Raw genomic sequence first — 22,166 nt, 5'->3', positions numbered from 1 at the left:
TCATATTTCGCCGACACCAAAATCTTAACAAGTCCTATATATTATCTATGAATGATTGTCACCATTGGAAAGTCACTAATTTAAGCAAAGTAAAACCCTCATCGTAACTCTTTGATCTCACTAATTTGTGTAAGAAATAGTCACTAAACAAAACACAGCGGCATTGAAGAAGACATAGACCGAAGTTTCACAAGATTTCGTGATGAGAAGCACGAAGATCGAAAACACTGGGGTGGCGGAAAGCGTTAAAGCAGAACGGAAGGATCGGGATATCCGTGGCGAAGGGCAGGAAAGAAAGGACAAGCGTGTGTTCCCTCGTAAAGAGTTGCGACGACGAGGATATAGGTGGGCGGGAGGGGGATGAGGAGCCCGGTAGATGGAAAGAAGGCGGGTGTGGAGGGGTGAAATAAAGGAGTGGAAGGAAAAAGAGTAGAAAAAGTGCACGAAGAGAATAAGGAGAAGTAGAAAGGGAGAGAGAGGGAGAGAGAGAGAGAGAGAAAGAGAGACTCGTCCTGGGCGGACGAGCCGAGGTGGGCCGTGGATTTATATCCCGGTCAGGCACTTTGAGCCATCAGCGGCTCGTTTGATGTTCCGCCGCGGCCACGCAGACGTTATAAAGACAAACTATGCCTACGGCACCGTCATGCCCTACCACTTTATACCATAATTCTTCGGCCGATCCCCGAAACGAGCGGTCGATCTCGAAGAAACACGAACAGGAGAAACGTACTGTGTGTCCCCCTTTTCGTACTCTTCGTCTCTCTACACGAAGTGCGGCGCCTCTGTGTGTAAGACCGGTCCAGTTCTCTCTCTCTCTCTCTCTCCCTTCTTTCAACCCTTCCCTCTCCCTCTCMCCCTCTCTCTCTCTCTCTCCATCTGTCTTTCTCCGCTTTTGCCCCCTCCCCACCCGCTCCGGCAACCCGCACTATCCATCTATCTCTTTCTTCCTCCCTTTTCCTCTTTCGCCCTCTCTCGCAAGAGAGCAAGTCTCCGATTCCTTTACGGTTAGTGCCTGCGGGTAATAAAGATGGTTCTGCTTATGTAGAAGCGGGCAACCGGAGGCGGAGCCAGGCTGCCCTCTGTGGGCCGGGCCAACGCAAATGACTCTTCCATGCAAGATGGCGTAGGCACGGAACGCTAGGCGGTGCTGCTGGTGCTGGTGGTGCTGCTGTTTCTGTTGCTGCTGCTGCTGCTGCTGCCGCTGTCGGTGCGTGCCCGCGAGCCCCGTGCTTTTATATTTAGCGCGCGCGACGTGCAGCCGACGTGCGGACGACAACGTGCGGACGACGAGGTGCGGACTCTCTTTCTTTCTTTCTTTCTTTCTTTCTTTCTTTCTTTCTTTCTTTCTTTCTCTCTCTCTCTCTCTCTCTCTCTTTCTTTTTCTCTTTCCGAGTCTTTCGCAGTTTGAAAGACTGCAACCTTTTACTTTTACGTAGGTACTTCGCGCGACGATACAAAGGGACAGTCTAGGCCTATGTCTTAATATTTCTTGTTACCATTTGCGATTAACAACATTGTCGTTTTATTTTTTTTCATTACTGCATCACGAGAGAAGAAACTTTTTCATACTTTCCTATTTGGGTTCCTAGTTTTCTAGCTATACGATCAAATGAGATATACATCTTCATTTATGCAAATATCCGATCGTATCTTTGTCCAAGAGGTTTTAGCTATACGAGTTGATTATAATGTTGGTACTGTATGTTTTATTTCTTCCTGTTTCCTGCATATCTCGTATCATATCATAAGCACGGAATATAACGACCCATATCGTATTATGCATAATCCTGTTAGCCTAATTAAAACGTAACTGTAACTATTAACAGACTTATAGAACATGATTTTAATTAAGATCGATATTTTGTCGTTTCACTAATAAAATCATATTTGTATAAAGGATACTGTCCTATAAATTTCTTTTTCAAGACTGGTTATATAAACTCGGCCAACCTTTAATATATTTTAATATTTTTGATCGATCATTCATGAAAAAGCAGGATCGTATTTACTTAACGTCATTGATAAAAATTCGAAAAATAACTCGACGATCCGGAAATTTGTTTTCTTTTTTTTTTTTCAAAGACAATTTATACGACGTCGTTTGAAATCGACGAGGAATGAAATATCGGTGCAGTCTTATCCAAGAACTGCATTGAGAAAGGTGAAATTCTAGTCTTTCATACTAAGGAATGAAAACTGACCACAAATAAGTCGTGTCTGGAAGAGGTGAAAACGAGCGCATGATTAATATCCTTCCGGTTTTTAGGTTTATCTGTCACGCAAACATTTCTCTCTCTTTCTAACTGTTCGTTCAATTATTTCTTTTTCTACCCTCTCTTTTCTTTCTTACGCTGTCTCTTCTCTATCTCTCTTATTCTCCAATTCTCCGTCTATCTGTCACCCTTTTTCCGTTCTTTTTTCTCTCTAACCATTATTTTTATTTTCGTTCATCACGAATTCACGCGTGCTCGTAAACGTGAAATAGGTTGGTCATTACGAACGCAAAAAATACACGAGCGATGAAGATACCAATCGCATATCGGCGTTGAAGTCACCATTGATAATAGAATAGGCTAACACTCTAACAGCGTTTCTATGTCCAGCTGGGAACGTATCCTCGAAGTCCGATAAGCTTCCAAACGATTTACGATGCCTTTAAACTTTAAAGACGTCCACGAAACATATATCATCGTTGGCCAAGTATTAAATACGGCTTTACGAAAAAGAAAAATAAAAGCAGAGAAAGAGAATAAAAATGAATAGGAAAATAACTGAGAAACGAAATGTCGACGGATTAAGATTAAATCATTCATATGTATTTTTTTTATTTTTAATCGATTATCGTGACAAGCAAGAGGAAGAATATCGAAACAAAATAACAGAATATTTTTATATATCCCGCGATAGTCGTTAAAAATAATAACTCACTCAAAAGATTTAGGAAAATAACTGCTCGAACTAGAAAATTTATGGAACAACGAGACAATAAGTTATACGTAATATTCACAATTTATATGACAAATATTAATTCTTTTTATTAAGAACACAATCGTCATCGAAATAAACGATTTGAACATCATTGCAAATCAATATTAAAATTTCGAACACACGATCATATTTATTATAATATGTATATTTCTTTGTACGAATAAAATGTTAAATGTTAGATGGTCATGGTATATGTTCTTTCAATTGAACTGAAATAAACTGGTATGCTAATCTTGTCTCCCAGTTAGTCATGAATTTTCAACTTTAATTTAAGATTGACTAAAACACATAAATGCTTTTTATTATACTTTCAAAATAAAAACCGTAAATTACAACTTAAATCCTGCATTCATTACCGTAATAGTTTTTACGACCGAAAACAGATATATTATATGCATTATATACACATATACGCGCGAATGTGTGTGTATACATATATATATGTATATAACGAATAGAGGTTTAAAAAAAAGCATATCACAAAACGTTCCTCCTAAGTTAAAAACAGAACTGTCGTCTTTTATTAGTCCAACTCCATCAACACGTAATAAATCAAAACGACTGGTCGTGGTCAAACAGCTGCTTCTATTCTCCAACGTTAGTAATTTACGATAGTAACGTCCTTTCCACGAAAGTACAAAAAGACATTAAGAGATGTTTCTCAACCTATTTCTAAGCTTTATTACACACATATATATATAAATGGGCGTTTAAAAAGACAAAATAAGTATTTCATTGTAAATTATTGAAAAAAGATAATTTGATAGATATTAATCCCACAAATAGTAGATTTTGAAATCTAATAAAAAACATAAGAAACAAGTGATATATCTTGATACATAAGTAGCAATTTTCTGTAAATTCTTGTTGAACGAAGTTGAACGAGAAATAACGACGCTCTAGTATTCTTCCGACGAGAAACGACGCCGTACTCTCGGCGAACCGGATACACCGGTCCTTCCTTCTATCCCTTCGAAGACATGTTCCGTGTCATTGGGAAGCCGATTAAACTTTTTCTAACGCGCTTGTCTTATATCCGAACTTAACCGAGAACTCGCATACCGTGGTGGCATGCGCACGAGAGCATCTCACGAATGGTCTCGCCAACGATTCTTCTCGGTTGACAGAAAGGATGGATCCGGTACAGGTCCTTCAGAAGCGAGAGTAAGAGAGAACCTTCGCAGCAGTTTCAAAAAAACTTCCACTCGCTAATGATGTTAAAGGACTAGTGGTCACATCGCGGCCGAAACTCGTAAATCTCTTACTAAAACCGTAAAACTTACGACGAAAGAATTTCAAACGTCCTCGTCTACTCGCTAAACTACTAGATGCTTTTTAGTTCTCTAGTTTTTAGAGACATAACGTTTTTAACACTCTCGACGTTAAGTTAAAGAGAAAAATTTTTAAAAGAATCGTATCTCTTAGGGAAACAAAATAAAAAATGTCATCGCGAACACGAGAAAAATAATTAATTAAAAGAAATAACTACGTAGAATTACCTCCTAGCTCGATTGTGTACTCGCTATTTAGATACACCCTATATATTCGATTTATATAACCCATCGTGTAATGTTTAAAGCCAAGAAAAAAGATTGAATCTCATGATTGATTATTTTAGAATGAATCTTACGAATAGGTTGAATCTTGGTAAGAAAATCTCGAAAATGAAGATATATTACGTAGATCGGATAAGGAACGTAGTCGTAAGTACGTCAACCTTTGTAAGATAAATTGTCAAAATAAAGTTTATAATTCTTGGTTTCCGGTAACATATGTATGTACCACCACCCGCCCATTGTCCTTTCTTCTCGTTTCTGGTAGAGAAGACGTCAAGAAGAGAAGAATACGTACAACACTCGCGCTTTTCCTCCTTTCCGCGTCCGACATTGTATCACAGTTGTGTATAGTCGTTTGTGTAGTCTTCGTCGGAGTTTGGCGAATAAAGGGAAGAGAGAGAATACGCGGGAAGAGTGCGAGACAGTTTTATAGAGACGAATACTCGTCGTAAAGACGTCGGGTCCACCTCTGCAACTCCTGCTTGTCTTCGCGAAAACGTTACGAGAGCCAGAGGATTCACAAGTTACCCCTGTAACCTTTTCCTCCTTGCGTTTTACCTCCATCCCGAGACGGACGAGTCTCTCGGTTCTAGTTACCGACGACCCCCCCAGGGAATGGTTCGTAATTTTAAAGGCGCTAAATCTTTCCCGCTTTAACATCCCATTCCGCGTACGTCGATCTGCTGTACCCCTCTTCGAATATTTATCACTGTGGTCGACAGAAAAAAAAGGAAAGAAAAAGAAAATATACGGGTAAAAGTGATTATGAATTTTCTAGAAAGACGATTAACACAAACGAAACAAAAAAAGGATCTCCCTCTTATTTTACCGAGTTTCTTTTCTATTCGTTCGAAAACTTTTATTCTCTTTAAAAGACGATACAAATTGAGGACGACTTGTTAAAGTCGTAAAGAAATAATATGCAACGTGAGAAAAACAAAGAGAGACAAAGAGAGAGAGAGAGGAACGCGATGAAAAATTTGCTAATGTGATGAATGTAACTGGAATACAAAAGTCAGGAAAGTAAAGTTAAGAAAAATGAATGAGAAAGAGATAGTAGCGAGTCTTACCCGACGGTTTACGTTGATTTAAATCGTTTCGTTAGGAGCTCGGGAGGCCCGCTAGCATAAGAGAGCGGAAAGGGGATGGGGAAAGGGGGGAGGGAAAGAAGCATTCATGGAGAAATGTCAGCGATGCGCGACAAAAATTGCGGAGAGGCATCACTGTTAAATGTTAACAACTGGTGAATTCCAAAGGAGGCGCGGCCCTTTGATATCCTTCGAGGAGGGGAACGAAACCCAGACTCCATCGGGTTTTAAGACACATGCCTGCTTGCTAAGTAGCGGCTTCTACCGGCGCGTCTACGCGTCTTTCTTCCCTTCTCTTACGCATTACGAAGGACAGAGAAGAAGACAACGAAGACGACGAGGACGAAGACGACGACGACGACGACGACTGATGTCGGCAGCTTTGCCGTGGACCACGGCTGTTCGTCTACGTCCCGCGAGGATTGATGGCCCTCTCGTGCTACGTGCTCGTTCTCTATCTCTTTCCCTTTCCCACTCCCTTCTCCTACTTCTTCTTCTTCTTCTTCTTGTTATTCCTTTCTTTCCTGTGCCAAGCCAAGGCTCCTCCGGTCATTCTCCAAGATCTTACATTTATGGAATATCTTGAAATCTCCGTTTCGCTGACGTCCAACGGTCAGCAATCAACCGATTGTTCCCGTTCGGGGCCCCATGAAGGCTTCAAGAAGACGCTCGAGAGGATGCCTTCGTCGGGTCCCCTTTTATCTTCCTAGCCCTTCACGATTTCGCTCATCCACCGAGACAACGAGACGGGAACCGACAACGAGTACCGACGACGGAATGACGAGACGTTTAGAATGATAATGAGCGATCTATGGAAATCGCATAGGCGAGGATTTTAGAAGATAGCTACCGCGTATATCGTTCATTGATCCCAACTTAATGACAGACTACGATTGACGTTAATTAGATTCTCTAGTCGGGATAGAAAGGTACAAAATTCTACCTTACTTACTACTCTCTAATCGACAAAACTCATTTCGAAAGATCATGATCGCCGGTAGTGTGCTAGTATTTGATAGAAATTAACTGATATTTCGCAAAGTGGAAGAATCTAAAAAAAAAAGAAAAAGGAAAGAAAGAGAAACAACCATGACACACGTATGCGTCAGTACTAACGATATAATAAAAATTCGTAACAAACTAGAAACTAGAAAAGGGGTCCACGAGTTTTCCTTTCCTTGACGAGTATCCAACTTATATTATACGACAGAGAAACTTTTTCTAAAATCAGTCAGCGATAGTCCGTGGGATGTTTCAACGGTCCAAGTATTTCCGTAACTCATTTTACGTGGAAGCCCCTTTTTCCGGGACGATTTTTCTTCTTCTTTTTCTTTTTCTTTTTCTTTTTATTTGTCATACTTTAGTACACGCGACGACTACCACTCGGATTGTACGAACGAGAAACGCCTCTATACAGCACATAGCGCGCGTAATAAAGAGCGCGGGACTCCAGAACGTTGGATCTGACAAGCTTTTTCTGCTACGATAAAAGTCAGAAAGAGGCAATCTATTACCTACCTCTTCTTCTTTCCTCCGAAACTCTTCTCTTTCTCTTTTCCGTTTCTCTTTCTCTTTCTCTTTTTCATTCTATCCTATAAAAGAGAAAGAAGAGAGGGTTCTGTGCCTTTGGTTGGAGAGTTTCTAACGTAAGTCGGCGCCCTTTGATCCATTCTACCTCCCGTCTGGCTACTGGAATTCTCTATTTACTATTTAAGGCCGCTATCTATTGCCCGCGCCGTCTACGCGTCTCGTTAATTTATATACGCGTATACACACAACGCTCAGTCCGTTCAGTCCCTTCCCTAACGGACGATAATAAATATTATTCCCCCTTCTCAATCCACCTTCTTCTTCTTCTTCTTTACTTCTTCTTTCTTTACCCCCTTTCTCTTCCTCTTTCTATTTCTCTTCTTTGTCTCGCGCCTTTGGAAGAATTCTGACTCTCTCTCTCTTTCTTTCTCTTTCTTTACGAGTCCTTACCAACGCGTGTTTCGTAGAAAGAGTAAAGTCTAAGGCAAACGGATTGACGTAGATACCACCATCCCTTCTCCCACCCTTCCTTTCTTCTTCTTCTTTCTTACTCTCTCTCTCTCTCTCTCTCTCTCTCATCGTGCATAAATAGAAAAGCACCGGTAGGTGCTAGGTATCGAGCTTGTCTAATGATTTTATCGCCTTTACCTCTCTCTCTTTCTTTTTCTTTCTCATTCACACACTCTCCAATCTGTTTCTTGCAACATTCTACAATGTCCGTAGTTACAAAAAAGGTAATACGATCTCTCTCTTTCTCTCTCTATCTCTCTCCGTCTCTCTGTCTACCTCGCGACGCGTTGAGAGAATCATTTAAGCCTTAAGTAATTTTGTCAGCGGCGCTATTTAACAGACTCGTTGAAAGTAGCAACGTTTACACGAATTTTATCGTCCGCTCGACGTTTGAATTACGTTACAAACTCGTACACTATTTAAAGAAATTCTAAGCTTAGCAATGACATCGTATTTTACTAGTTTCGTAGAATATCGGTTCATCACTTGCGTTAATAAATAAGTCATACTTCTGATTTATTTTTTCTTAAGTTAGAAGAACAAAATTTTGACACCAAAAAATTTGCACCCACTCTTAATTGTATGCTCTGAATTTTCTCAGCCCTCCTCTACGTAATAGACAAAGTACATTTCTTTAATAAATAAATAAATATTTCCCCTTAATTTTCTCTAAGTATGTAAGAAAAAAATCTTGACTTGGAAAAGGGTCGGGGGGGGGGGGGGGTTTTAAAAAATAATCAAACTTCGAATAATTTCAAAGATCTCTTGTTTGATTTCGTTTAACGTAAAGACCTTTGTTAGGTCGCGAATCAGCATTGGTCGTTATCCGGAAACAGATCGAGACAGTTGGTAGAAGGAAGGAAGAACAGGAAGAAGAGAAGGAGGTACCAAAACGAAAAGAATTCATCGCCTGTCCTCGCTCGGTAAAACCGCGGCCGTAGATCTCGCGGCACCGTTGATGTGACACGTCTCCCTCCCTCTTTCTCCCTCTTTCTCTCTTTCCCTCTCTCTCTCTCTCTCTCTTTCCTTTGCTAGAGAACTCCTGCACCGGCTTGTGCTGTTGCTGCCGCTTCGATACCTGTCCGTCTCGAGCCGTCATTAAGCCCCAACCAGATTCCAATCTGAACGAACGGACAGGACGGGACGGACTGGACGGACGGACGGACGGGTGAGCATCCGATCAGGACAGCCAGAGAACGCACGAGCGTTTGCTTTGCTTTGCTTTGCTTTGCTTGCTTGCTTGCTTGCTTGCTTACTCCTTCGGTCTCTTGCCAACCGATTGACGTTAAAGCGGCTCGATAGAAAATCAAAGGTCAAGGCTTTCCAAACGTAACCCCTTTCGTTTCCCGAGATCGATTCTTGAGATCGATCGACTATCGATAGGCTATCGATCCGCTATCGATCGGTAGTGGTGGTCTGTATGTACTTTAACGTTCCTTCCAAGACTATATTACCGAATCCGCTTTCTCTCGTCGAAAATTTCTATCGATTGCGAGTAAAAAACAAAGGAGGTGAATGATGTTGATGTTAATCTCTTGCTGCCGAACCGTCGACAATCATTAGCGAGTGAAATCTATCTTTTCGATGTTTCCTTTACCCTTTTAATATATTAGTTAGATACTTTCCAATTTTCTCAATTCATTCAAGTTTCGATTTTTCAATTGATTTTCATCTCGAACTGTGTTTTTTCTTTTTCGTTCAAAACTAAATACAAATTGTTGTAAAATTATAAGTTAAAAAATCGATCATTTTATTGGTAGATATATTTTTGTTGTTGATATCATAGATCAAGTGTAAACGAATGCAATAAGAGGGACGAAGTTTTTTTTCGTTTAATTTATATATTTTGTTTCTTTAGTTTCCTCGTGAGCATCATATCCAGATCCAGGCTCGATTTTACATAGTCGTTCGAAGTCCGTTCCGGCTGTTAAACCTTGTCGTGGATGCGACGACGCGTCGAGATTCGTAATCGGCCTGTTCTTTATGACGGGAATCCTCGACGATGCATCTTTCCTGGTGTGCTCGAAGAAAAATAACCGCGTCAGATAAGAGAAAGCACACGGTGGAAAGAAAGGAGAGGAGGTAACATTCTCATTTATATTCTTTTCCAGTGTAATCCTTGAGTTTCAGGGTGAAGAGATAAGTACCCGGTAAGTCCATTTTGACGTCTCAGCTAATCCCACGACGACGTATCACTGCGGTACGATCGATCACTGGACTGTTACATTGTCTGCTTAGTTGCCTTCTCTTCGTAAATTATTGCGACCGATAAATCGGAAAAGACCAACTACCTACCCTCACAAATACCAGTAAACGAACGAACGAGGGAACATATGCATGAATTACGATTTTTATGGCATTTCTCATATGCTAGACGATCATACGATCCATTTACTTCAATAAAAAGAACCAAAAATTTGTCCCCAAAATCTTTCAATTTTAATATTAACTTTGTTATATTCGTATTAATAAAAATAAAAAATAAAATGTTAACACGACGATACCTTACGTTCCCTTTATGAAGAAACAAGTCTGTAAAAATTGCCATTAATATTTTTATTACAATCTATTAATTCTTTCGGATAATAAGTAGAAAAGACATTCGCGTAAATGAGTTTCAACCGAGCGTATTATTTCCTGTTATATAAGTGTTTCCCGCTCGTTTAAGGATAACAAACGGATAGAAATGATTTTTCTTGGTACTGCAAAATGTAAAAAAAAAAAAAGGAAAAAGAAATCATGTTCTCGGAAAAGCGATAAAGTCGTAAAAGCTGCTTTCCTTGAAACAATTATTCTTTAGACTTCCAGTCGGATTATAATAAAAGAGAGTATGACTATAAAGTATGATATAGATAAACAAATAAATAGAAAAAGAAAAGGAAAAAGAATAAGAATAAGAATAAAAATAAGAATAATAATAAGAAGAAGAGGAAATGAGAGAACACGAGGGGTTAGGAAGAGAGTTAAGGTAGTACGAGAAAAAGCGTGGGACGAAGTTTGGGCGGATCGGTTCGAACCGGCAAGCTGCTAATGACGAGGCGTTAATTTAGCAGCCACGAGAAGGAAATATCTGCGGGTTGGCACGGTCGCCTGCCTGCCTGCCTGACCAGTCGCCGTCGAGTGTTATGGAAGCCTATGCATCAGAATGATGAATGATGTTTCGTGGTTGGAGCGTGGTAAACGAAAAGGGACCGATATGTGAGACTAACAGAGAAAGAGGAAGGGAGGAAAGAGGAATACAAGTGAGGAACAGAGATGGGCAGAAGGAGGGAGGAAACGGGGGAAAGGGGAAGCATCTGCACGCGATACGCGAATCAGCTCGATCCCTCAAAGCCGTTTCGACTAAAAAGCTCTCGTTTATTACAAACCCCCCACCTCCTCCTCCTACCACCCTACGACGTTTGCGCGTCGAACAACTCTCTATCTACCGTTCTCTCCTTTGATTTTTTTTCCCCCTTTTTTTCTTTCTTTCTTTCTTTCTCTTTCGCTTTCTTCGAAAGCTTATCCGGGAACGGATCGCGTCGATACATCTTTCCGGGACGACGAGATCTCTTGCCATCTCTTGCCGAGATGCCGATAAAACGAACAAAATATCCTCGTGAAATCTTGAATTCGCGCGATTTCTCATTCTCGAAACGACTTTAGACTTCATTCATTTCTCACGAGTTCCCCTAACCCTCCCCCACCACCACCACCATCCTTCGGAACGTCTTCATTCGGATAAATTTTTCGTCATTATAATTGTCGTCGCGTTTCGTTTCGTTTAGTTTCGTCGACGAATTCGAGGATCCCTGGGTTCATTCGTTTAAATTTAAAAACGATCAGACCATTTTCGTTTTTAATGAGATCCAAATAAATATATCTGTTTGAATGAATTAACGTAAACGAAACTATTTTCGTAGGGATGTAGGGGTAGGATATTTAGCGATCAACGCGTTGGTGAAACATTCTCGCGCGGAAATGACGCGTTACCTTCTTTTAAGTCGCGAGAAAAGGGACAAGAAACGACGTAACGTCTGCCTGCCTGCTTGCCTGCCAGCTTGCCTGCTTGCCTGCCTCTTAGAGTCCAACTTTATCTTGGTGATTTTTTTATTTTATCGGATACGACGTCATTGCCGTCGTGTTTCTTGCATATTTTTCTTTCTTTTCCTTTTCTTTTCGTTTTCTTTAACGTATACACACGTAAGTGCATATATATGTACACGTACATTCATCCTCTTTCCTTTTGTAACTCCGCCTTCCCGTGACAGGTCGCAGTTAATTAAGAAAGAAGCGAACGACGATAATGACAGTGGCAGACGTAGGTACTTTTGCGTATGGGGAATTGCAAAATGGCGAAAGAACGGATAGTAAATCAAGATACGAAGCACGTCGGGTAGCTGTATATTGCGACAGTTATACGAGCCATCCATCATCATTTAGAGACGGCATCTATCAGCGTCACCACTCGTGAGCGCGATAATGACGATTCACCGGCTTAGCGGCTTGCTTTGACCCGAACTACCGTTAATTTACGAACCTTCCCCTGTTGGTATCTTTACATCTACCCTTTCGATAAAGTTACCACGACGACAACATCGTTATAATAGTCGTCGATGTCTCTCGATAAAATCGTTTTACTCATTCTAATCATATTATTTTTTTTCCTCGTCGTTCTAGAACAAATAATACTCTACGATTTATAAAGATATATTTATCTATAAAATAGAATACTTATTTATTCAGATATGCTTGATTTCTAATCAAGAACACGAAATCTTCGATTTTTTCAAAATAGTCAAATTATTTCAAATCAAGTCTACGTCAAAATGATATTAAACGTTAGGATTATTTTTTCCCCAAATATATAATATATATATATATATAGAAAAAGTATTAAATTTTTGAAATATGCACGCAACTACTTGTTACGTTATATATCAGTCATTATAACTTGCTTTGAGAAATGGTTTACTCGAGTGTACTATTTCGTTGATACCGCTTGATCGAGGGTAACTGGGGACAAAAAAAGGGACAATTACGGCAGAAACATTGTCAAGGATATCGGTCATAATTTCTGTCCCAGTCACTCGCTCGTGGTCTTCCCTTCAGGCTCGAGGAAGATGATTCTCTTGGTAAGGCTAGGTCTTTCTTGCAAGTAGAAGAGAAAAGTAATAGTAGTAGAAGAAGAAGAAGAAGAAGAAGAAGCGGAAGGAGGGTAGAAAGGTAAAGAATCGGGCGGGTTGGGCCAAGCATTGTGTCCTGATAGATGTGTCAAATCCGAGGCGCATTGTGTTCCTGGAGATAAATGGAGCCGGAGTGAAGAAGCAAAACACGTGCCTTTGTTACCGGTCTACTCATCGAAGGTAATTTAGAGCGCTTCTTCTCTTTTCCAAAGATAGCCTTAGGTACGATACAAGCGCCACGCGTACCCAACATTTACTTTAATCTTTAAGTTTACTACGTTGCCATATTTTTTATTCTAAATCGTTAACGAATTTTACCAACAATTTGAAGTATTTTATGAATTCGGTATTACAAATATTTTGCAATGAAAAAAATGACCAAAATATCATTCCCAACGACAATAAATTCTTAAAATCGGAGTCGTTCTAATTACCCTTCACCATTATCCAATTAATCTAACACCATTAATTTCTTCCTATCCGGAAACATATTTTTCAAATATCACCCCTCCGGGTGTCGTTCCTTGTAGACGTAGAACTTTCAAAAGACTACGCCGTTGCTCTTTGATTAGTTTCTTTTCCCCTTGCTTGCTTATGAAAGCAAGAGGGGAAAAAAAGGCGGGCGGGGTAGGGAGGGGGTGAAAAATAAAGAAGGAAAGGAGGGACAGAGTGCGAAAGGAAGATGGGAAAAAAAATAAAAAGGAGGGAAAGGTCGGTAGTCGCACGTCATTTAAGAAAGATGCATCGTAATCGTCTCTCTTATGCCGAGAAAGAAGAAGAAAGAGAGAAGAGAGAACCGAAGATAGTGAGAGTGTGTGGCAGGGTCGCGGGCGCGCGCGCGCTCAGAAACACAACGTAGGGTGAGACAGTCCGGGACGTAGTCCGGGACACAAGTCCGGGACACAGTCCGCCACCCTGGCGACATGGCTGGGTGGAGAGCAGAAAGCGAGAATTCTCCCGCGGCGCGGAGCCGCGGCACTCGCTTCGCATAAATCATCCCGCTTCTGCTTGGAACAGGGAGAGGCGAAAATAGATGGAGCTCTCTGCGCTTTATACATAAAGAGAAAGAGAGAGAGAACATATCTCTGTTCCCTTCATGCCCGTGGCTACAAGCGCGGACCGTATTTCTTCTTTTTCTTCATCTTATCCTCCCCCCATTCGTTTTATCTTGTTTCTCTTCTTTCTAGTCGACCTCGTCGTCGGCGACATCGATGGCATCGTCCTCCTTCTATCCTTCTATCCTTCTATCCTTCCTTCCTTCCTTCCTACCTTCCTACCTTAGGAATAAAGACCTCCCACATATTTTCGTGACTTCCTTGAACACAGGTATGAGCGAACCCACGCCATAGGATACCTACTACTCTAAGCGCGAAAGATCCGAGCTCGGCTCCTTTCTAGAATCTTAAGAATCCAAGCACTCGTTCTTCGGTGCTTCTTACACTGCCAACGCATAACTCCCGGACAATGTTTCTCAAGAAGCTGACGCGAACTGGACGCACGCACCACCACACACCACACATCAACCTTCCGGCATATACCGCTCGCGGAAGTACACTTTACAAGCTCGTTTACGTGCGCGCGCGCCGACAATCTTTAATTTTTTTTTTGTATCCCCAGTTTCTCGCGAGTTGTCCAAGACTCTCTCGGAGAACTCGTGTTTCGTGCTTGTAATGCCGCTGTCGATTGGGAGATATCATCGAGCTGACCTGTTTGTTGCTTCCCGTCTTAAACACACGTTCTTACAAGAATCTTACTTTCGTCAGGATTTAAACATTTCACGTGGATGATTAAGAGCTTCGCCTTTTTTTTTCTTTTTCTTTTTTTTTTCAAAGTTTCCCCGAAAGAAATATTTGTCGAATGTTAATGGTAAGAAAGAAGTGTCTCCCTTGTGATTTATTATTTTCGTTCAAAGAAAGAAATATATGTTCTTTCGGTCGCGTTCGAGAATGTTTGTTTCCCTTCAAAAAATATCGTCCTAAAATAATAGGTAGACATATCGTTTTCTTCAAATTGGAAAGGTTCCGTCTAGTTCTCGCAATGCAAATAAAAGACAATTTTTTCTGCTTTCCTCTTTTGTATGCGAAGAAAGCAAATCTTTAAAAATCCTAATCCATATATTCGTAGTCTACAAAAGAAAATTGGATAAAACGATGCTTAAGCATAAAAAATATCAAAAAAAAAGGGGCGTTTCTCATTTGTTTGCCTCATTTGAACCGTCGAATATCGGATAACTATGGTTCAAAGGAAAAAACCGAAAAGTCAAAAAAATCAATTGGTACCCCCTGCCTGTGTTCCGAACCATGAATCTCGTCTTTAAAAAAGAACTTTTTGTAACGTTATTTATTTCTGTCATGCGGTAGTGCACGTTTGTAACCGATACTGAGAGAGAACCTGCTGGTGCTGCTGCTGCTGTTGCTGCCATTGACGTCCTGTGACGACAACGACGACAACTAAGACGACGAACAGACCGAGGACTAAGCTTTCCAGGGGATCCCATGGAGCATCACGCTGAGCGAAGCGTGGTGCTCCATAAATCTTCGGCGTGTTTTTACGTATCTGACCCCGTGCGACTATTCCATTATTAGATGCAGCTTTCAAGCTTACTCCGCAAGAATTTCATGAAAGCACACGTTGAACGAGCAAAGCAACTCCGACCATACTTTGACGTATATTGACCAACCATATGTCCCTATCGTATTCCTCTTCTTTTCATCCCGATCGAATCGAATTTATCATCTAACATCAGCAATACTTCCAATGTTCCATTCCTACCTACCATTTGGATCTATTCTTTGCCATTTCTGCTTAAAGTCCAGTCACGAGCGGCGAGTGGTTAGTTTTCAGAAGATTGGACAAACCGTTCCAAATCTATACGGTCATATACTAGCTCGGAAAGAAAGCGATATTTATGTTTTCCAGATCGTAAATCACCGTCGAACTACCCCAATAGATGTGGATATTCGAAATGATTACATTTTTCAGCGAATCTATCGCTAATAGATTTAGATCCTATACGTCATCTAAATCGTTCGTTACTAACCATTTCTTTTGACGAATGATCTGTCAAGAAATGTTTAAATTTATGACGCGTCCAAAATTACAATTAGAATAATATAAAAGAATGATCGTAGGTACTGGTGGCATGGTATACAATTATATTATATTTTAGTAAAAGAGAAAAAAAAAATGTAAGAGGATATAGCGGGTTCGCAGCCGTTTCGTGCGGCTCTTAAACGCGAAGCAGCAGCAGCAGCAGCAAATCATTGTCGGGGTCAGAAACGAGCTGCGTGAAAAATTGGCTGTGCTTCCAGAGAAAACCAATAACGCCCCGCCACATCAAACGCGGATTCCGGGAAATCATTACCCGGTCTACGCCCAAGGCTTACACACATACGGCGCGGCGTAGCGTTTAAACGTTGGCTGGCTGGCTGGCTCGCTGGCTGGAGGAAGTCGAGCTTGGAAGTTGGCGCTGCGATCAGCAGTAGTTGGTGGTGGTGGTGGTGGTGTGTGCGGTGCCAACGTGGCATTGTCGCGCGGTGCTGGCGCAGCAGCAGCTTTTTCGCGGCTCGGTCTCTCGGTGGCGCTGCTATCGTCGTAGTTCTGCCCACCCCCCTTCTCTCTTTCTCTCGGTGCCCCCGCGACGTGAGTAACGTCCCGAGTAATATTACGATGACAGTAATTGCTGCTTTGATCAATGCAGATACAGCCGCGCGTAGGCAGCCCTGTCACGCCACTGGGATTCAACGCGATCCTTTCCGGCGTCATGGTTGCGGATAGTCGCCGTAGGCGGATGTATTGCCTACGTGCCTACGACTCTCTTACGCGGATTCCTCTTTACGTGTCTACGTATACATATATATATTATATATATATATATGTGTGTGTACGTCGAGAAATAATCGAGCTTGCTTCCTGCGTAACGGATTTAGCTTCGAAGACGACGACAACGCGAACGCGTTAACGACGATGCCACGATCCATCACCTGTCGCGCCACTTTCCACTTTTTCCTAACGTCGGCCATCTTTGACTTCCAGTACATGCTCGATTACTAGGTGTCTTTAGAAACTCTCTCTCTCTCTCTCTCTCTCTCCCTAACTGTTTGGCTCTCGACGACGACTTCGTTAGGAAGATTCAATAGCTAATCTCTTAAGAAAGAGATCAAGGATGACGATTTTATTGCGATCCTCACCTTTCTTCTTCTTCCCTCCTCCTCCTTCCCCCATCCCTTCCCTATCGAAGGAAAGAGATATCCGACGCATCGTTTCATCGCCAAATTATCTTGGCAACCTACTACTGTTACGGTGGATCCGAGCTTACAGCGTTATAATATTATAGTTATACATTCCAGACACATTTCGCTCGTAAAGTTCGTTAAAACGACGGCTGCTGCGCTAGAGGATCGCATAAAGTACGTTTCAAACGGAAGACAGGGGCGACCCGACGCTCGACATAAATATCGAAGAATCGTAAAGTCGAGGTGTCATGCCAAACAGAGAGAGAGAGAAAGAGAACTCGCGATGGATGAGAACCCTCGGACTTCTATTAACGATCGTCGATCGACGAACTCCACCAGACAGATCTACGAAGAAAAAAGATAGAAAAAGAGAGAGCTAATACGTGTGCGTGCGTATGCGTGCACTCTATGAGAATCGTCCTAGCAGGAGTCCAAGAACCATCTTTTACCCCTCCTTCCTTTCTTTCTTCCTTCTTCTTCTTCTCCTCCTCAAACCCCTCCCTCCACCCCACCACTCTTTTTTCCTTCTCTCTTTCTCACTCACTTCTCTTACGAGAGACTTTTATTTGTGGTGGAATAAATAAAAATTTACGAGCAATTTACGGAGGGTCCTCCGTCAGGTCAGGGGGATCCATCAATTTACTCCGAAGTGCTCGTTTGGCGCGCGGGCTACAAAATCGTCGACGAAGTTCTCTTTATGAAGCTAGAATAGATTAATGCTCTCGTTTGTTCGGTAATGGCCCCGATAAATTATCTTAATAGCTCGAGGCGGCTATAAATATATTCCACGGTTCCTGCGCTCTTACGCTTGTTTTCCTGCTACATCGACTTCTCTCTGCGCGCCGTCGAACTGCCATGTTTTCCGTGTCACTGATACCACGAGGCAGTTGGGGCGGCGGCAGGGAACGGGGATTGAACGAAAGCAGGAAAGAGAGGAAAGACCGACGAGAGGATAAGAAATGGAACGGGGAAAATAAGAAAAAATAAAAAAAGTATAATGGAAGTATAAGAACGATGCGACTCGATGCAACATCCTAGCGGCTGACTGGCTGACTGGCTTTCGTGTAAACCCACGTTGCTCGCTAATGTTCGATATTATTCAAATTTTTCTTGAACGACCTATGGTTAGTTGGTGGTGATGGTGGTGGTAGTGTTTCGTAGAGTAACGAATCGTTTTTAATCTAAACTCGGTGATCTTTCTCTAGGAAATTTATTACTTTAAGAACGTAGAACGCGTTATTGCGTGTAACTGCACGCATGCGTTTGCCAATATTTAAGTGAACCTATCTCTTCCTGCTAATATACTTTTGTGCTCTTTTTCTTTTTTTTTTTTTTCATCTACACACCCTTTCGAATTTTCTACTTTCTATACCAAATGTAATATATTATTATATACTTATTACGTATTTTCTCATCTGTTCGGAAAAAAACCTCTTATGTAATTATTACAATATTTTATCTTACATTTTATCATTTTAAACGCAAATTAATAAAAAAAAAAAAACAAAAGAAATGTATGTAAGATGTTGATATCGGTTATGGGAAATATTAACGAGCGTGTAAAAATATCTCAATAACGTGACACGGAGGCTGCATAAATTCGATGGAATATTCCCATTATTGCATCGGAATGTAGACATTAAGAGGATTTTAAAAAAGAACGGTAAAACCTTAAGTTGATATACGCGCGAAGAAAATTTCATATCTATCGTAATATTACGGAAAAAGAGAATTCGTATATAAATTCCAATCGCGATATAAGGTAACCTGTTACGACAGATTAATACGTTGGTAACGTTAAACGATGACTGAACTATCGGAATGAAAAATAAGATAAAACGTTAAGACGTCTTAAAGGAGTGCCAATAAATGTTTCAAATGAAACTCACGGAGTACCTAACTGAAATGAAAGTAAATAAAATATCGTTAACACAAGCATTCGTTTATATATATATATGTTTTATTTCTCTCTTTTCTTTTTTTTTCATTATACTTATGTATCTGTAAAATTAAACGGTAACATCTTTAGAAAAATATTCTTTTCGTATTGGAATATATATATAAAAAGAAAAAGAAATAAAAGTCTCGTCATTTATTGCCTCGTTAATCATGTTTGCCTTTTAGAAATCATGTTTTCCTTTTATAAGGAGAAACCGATATGAAGACGCGCAAAAGAGGAAAGAAGAAGAAGAAGAAGAAGAAGAAGAACGGTGAGTGCACTCGAACGAAGGGGTAAGTAGGTATTCGATAGTCTGTAATGTACTCAGAAACGATGCTGAATTTCCACGAAGGAAACCTTATCTTGCAAGTACAGATAGCAGCCAATAACGACAACGGCGTTAAGAAGGAGAAGAAAAAGAGGAAGAAGAAGAAAAGAAAAAGGAAAAGAATACAACGACGATACAAACGCAAAAAGTTACATGTGTTAGCCAGCACACCCCGACTAACATTGCAAGATGGCTTATTCCAATGAGAATATATGAAACAACACGAAGGGAAACAAGCGATGATACTCACAGTCGTTCGCCGACTACACCATAAAATACGCCATAAAAGGAAAGAAGAGAAGAAAAGAGCCGGACAAAGGTGAAAAGACGAATCCAAAAGGGTGAACGCAGATAGTGTCCTTCTCGCGAATCTGTGCGTGCACCTATCCGAAATAAACGAATCGAAAATTTTCGACTATTTCCACACAACTATTTTCGTTTTTAACATTGAATGAAAGGAAAAATTGAGCGAGTGGAAATATTTTCCACTCCACCGATCATAAATTCAACCGCGAATTCATTCGCTATCGTTCAAACGTTTTTAAATATTTAAGCACTGAAGACACTTTTCTACTACATTATTTAATGATATACGAAAATTTTCTAGCGAATTGAGAGAATGATCTTATAGTTAGATAAAAATAATAGATTTTAAGAAAGTCACTTAAATAATTGTGCTAACGTAATGGATTTAAACCAATCGACGTAATTTATTTTAATCGAATCACTTGATCCCGTGTAATTTATGCGACACCGGCGAATTTGTAGAATTCTAATAGAAATATCGAGCTAAAATACGTGAAATATGTATTTCTTTGAAAACAATTTCAGTTTAACGAACTAAAGTATATATATATGTATACGTGAATTCTAAAAAAAATTATTCTACGCATATCCTCGAATTTTATTGCATCTTTTTTAAATAATATTTTTCTTTAGCGTAATTTCACCGGGACTTTGCTGATTACGTTACTCTATTCGCGAGTCATTACCAGCGCGTCATAAACATCGAAATGCGTTTTGAATGGTGAAGCGGGGAGAGGAACGGGATATAGAAATGTAATGCATATGTGCTACGTCTTTTGAAACGACATCGAATGAAAGGATAGGTAAAATAGAAAGAGATGAGAATAAATATATATATTTCCTTGTAAATCTCGTTAGAAATTGATTTCGGTTCTCCGTACTCATTCTAACATTTAACAGATCAAATGAGAATATCCTGAAGGAGGTTAGACGGCAGTTTCTCGAAACGGCAGAGCTCAGACATACGCCTGGTATTTGGCAGAAATTAGGTTGGTAATGCCTCAGCGACCGGTCTCAGCAGCAGCACTTAACGCCGTAAAGCTGTTTGATGGCATCGCTATCACCCCTAACCGTTCCTAACAGTCCAACGCACACTTCACACTGCGCCCGGGCTCTGACACTGCAACCGTGAGTTATTCACTTAATGCGGCCATTACGCGCTCCTCGATGGTGCTTCATCCTGATTTACTTGACAAGCATTTATTGCTTCTATCTCGGCTAGCAATATTAAACCCTCTGCTCGCGTTTCCTACGTTCATATATACATAGGTATATCCTACGTATGTACGTATGTACGTAGAATGCGTTCTCTTATGCGTATTCTACTAACGTGTCTACGTGTAAGTAAGCGGGTGTGTACAAGCGATATCACGACGACGACGATGATGGTGAAAGCTTCGCGGAATGATCGATGTCCAGCGTCTACATAGAGAGATGCTTCAAGAAAACCCATCGACCAAACGGAGTTTTGTAAACTGTATTAACTATGGGGTTTACTGGATAAACCTGTGCTACCGATTCTACAGAATCAAATACTTTTCAACGGGTTCACTATTGAATCATTTTTCAAACGTATGATATCAAACAATTACACTTATTATTAAAATTTTCTCATTACTTTAGATACATAATTCTTGCAATAGTTTTTGACTTTGACACGTCTCGTATTTTATTTCAAAAATAAAATATCAATACTCTCGTGTTACTTTGTTTAACATGCAATCGTACTACTCGTTCCAGAGCGTCTGCACATCTACTAGATAACTGAAGTCGATGTAGTATAATAAATATCATTCTATTGTCCTCGATTGTAGTTGGCATCGTAAGAATATTCAGTTTCTTACTATATACCAAGAAACATTATGAAAGATGTCTACATTGGAACGATATATAATAGGTTGCTACGATTATCTTAGTTTGAAAAGTACAAGTTTTATAGACTTTTTGAAATATCATATTTATCCTGTCACTATCTGTCTCTCTTTCTCTCTTTCTCTCTCTCTCTCTTTCTTTCTATCAAAAACCATAATTTAGATGCAATACGCACGTAATAGATACATACGTAAATATGTATACATCTTACTGCGGATATCCTCTTTCGTTTCGAACGAACACTATGCCGTGCACACGAGGCTCGTTTTAGCACCGACGAATCATTAAACCTACAATTAATCGCTACTCTCGGTGAAGACTCGACGAGAGTCGGAGTTTATGCGTCCGTTAGGGGCGACGACGATGATTTATCGACGATCCTATTAAAGTCAGCCGACTACTACTACTACTACTACTACTACTACTACTACTACTACTACCACCACCACCATTGCTCGACATGTTAATGTGCTCTCATTGCTTTTTCTTTATGACTTCCTCAACTCCGTACTATTTTTCCCCCGATACGCTGATCGTAATTTGCACATACGCGTTATCATCGAGTCGATCGATTTTCCTTAGATAACTAAATCGATATGCATGAACGATCATTTCCCCGACATCACCACTAACACCACCACCACCAGCT

The 22,166-nt window shown here is 40.6% G+C and overlaps 1 long non-coding RNA gene across 1 annotated transcript in view; it reads left to right on the top strand.

The window, feature by feature from the left end:
* Nucleotides 1–21,250, top strand: part of LOC106793609 — a 35,439-nt gene extending 14,189 nt beyond the window's left edge. The window contains exons 3-5 of the long non-coding RNA XR_001382443.1: nucleotides 1,046–1,291; nucleotides 9,531–9,754; nucleotides 19,197–21,250. This is a non-coding gene — a long non-coding RNA (uncharacterized LOC106793609). The remainder of the gene's footprint in view (nucleotides 1–1,045; nucleotides 1,292–9,530; nucleotides 9,755–19,196) is intronic.
* The last annotated feature ends 916 nt before the right edge of the window (nucleotides 21,251–22,166 follow it).

The sequence above is a fragment of the Polistes canadensis genome, unplaced genomic scaffold, assembly GCF_001313835.1.
Source record: "Polistes canadensis isolate GaletaPanama2010 unplaced genomic scaffold, ASM131383v1 scaffold_16, whole genome shotgun sequence".
Classification (NCBI taxonomy): Eukaryota; Metazoa; Arthropoda; class Insecta; order Hymenoptera; family Vespidae; genus Polistes; species Polistes canadensis.
This window is presented reverse-complemented; position numbering and strand designations above follow the sequence as displayed.